Source organism: Schistocerca nitens, chromosome 10 (assembly GCF_023898315.1).
Source record: "Schistocerca nitens isolate TAMUIC-IGC-003100 chromosome 10, iqSchNite1.1, whole genome shotgun sequence".
Lineage (NCBI taxonomy): Eukaryota > Metazoa > Arthropoda > Insecta > Orthoptera > Acrididae > Schistocerca > Schistocerca nitens.
This window is the reverse complement of record NC_064623.1, coordinates 124527992-124529655: the sequence shown is the minus strand read 5'-3', so window position 1 is coordinate 124529655 and position 1664 is coordinate 124527992.

Sequence of the window (1664 nt, the reverse complement as noted above, 5' to 3'; positions counted from 1 at the left end):
AATGTGATTGACCAGATCGTGCACAGGAAGTTATTAAACTTAAAAGGAAGCTATCCGAAGAAGATCTGGACGACGAAGAAAAATCAACTGATGCAGCTCTCAGAGTGAGTTACAAAATTGCTTTATTTTTAGCAAAATCCCTGCGCCCCTTCACTGATGGCGATTTAATAAAAGATGGTTTTGTAGTTGCAGCGGAACATTTGTGTCTATCTCAAGCTGAACAGTTTCGGATTGTGCCATTATCTGACATGACCATTATGCGTCGCACACAGGACATGGCAGACGAAGTCCAGAGCCAGTTTGCAAATATCTGTAAAGATTTTATGGCGTATTCTCTAGCTCTAGACGAAAGTGTTGATATCACTGGAACAGCGCAGCTTGCCATATTTATTAGAGGTGTTAATAGAGATCTTCAGGTGAGGGAGGAGCTCCTCGATGTAGTAGCCATGAAGAACACTACAACCGGAGGTGATATTTTAAGTAGTGTTGAAGAAAGTGTTGAAAATATAGGATTGTCGTGGAATTCTTTAGTTTCAGTGTCTACAGATGGTAGAGACATACACTAAGCTAATAAAATTATGAGGCACGTGTACATTCTCCTTTATTTGTTTCATTTGTCGCAGTAATAATTCGTGAGTGATATCCCTGCAGGTGGCCGCGGATTTACATCGACTGGCGGCAGCTGTTGTGTACCCCACGTGACTCTCCCCACTCTCCGCTCTGGTCCGATAGTGGGGGTAGCGTGCTCGCGCTGCTCCGTGCTCGCGCCTTGCTGCTCACAGCTTGCTCCGCGAGCACGTATGTTGTGAAGCCCTGAGTTAAAGTTTTGACAGCAACGAGTATTTGTTAGTTTTGAGATTATACAGGACTTCACAGGACTACACATGGACTACGGCTTCACACCTACGTGAACATCCTAGCCAATGCATTTGATATTTACTTGTGTTCTTGACTCTATTAAAAGTGTTAAAGTTACCTGCTGCACCAAAATGCTTCACCTCTCCTGCTCCTACTCGCTACCTTCAATCTCGGCCTACATTACAGAAGCAGTTCACCGGAGTAGACCCACGCGCCACCTATCCGTGCGGGATGCAAAAACTAATTCCTCACTCTCGCACATCTTATAGCTTAATTCGTCAGCTTCATGATGAACCGCCTATCGTTTCCTTAATGCTCATAGTTACTGTGACATTTCGATAGTAGGTAAACTACTGCAAGAAATTCTTAGCTCACAGTGGAAAGTTGGTGTCGCTGCGAATTTGTGTTTTGTGTGCTAGGTTACACGTTGCTGCGTAACAAATATAGATAATATACTGAATTATTATTTAAACTTCGAGGGATATCGTTGTCTGTTCCCAATCCGAGAAAATTGAATTTTTGTAAGGCGCTCCGTCACGAACTCGTGCGTCAGTCAAAAACAAACTAGAATGAATTACTCATAAATTCCTCGTATCTCATAAATGATTTTTAGATATCGAGACAAGATTTTTGAATATGATAGCGCGCAAAGACGAGTGTGTTTTGCCATACGATTAATATGCGAAACTTCCGTGTCTACCGCGATATCCAAGCAACTGAATGATTTTTCAGCGAAATAATGTAATTACTGAGGGCCCTCCATAGCTAGTGAAACGAGAACTGCTGTGGGTTCTGTAACAACATTA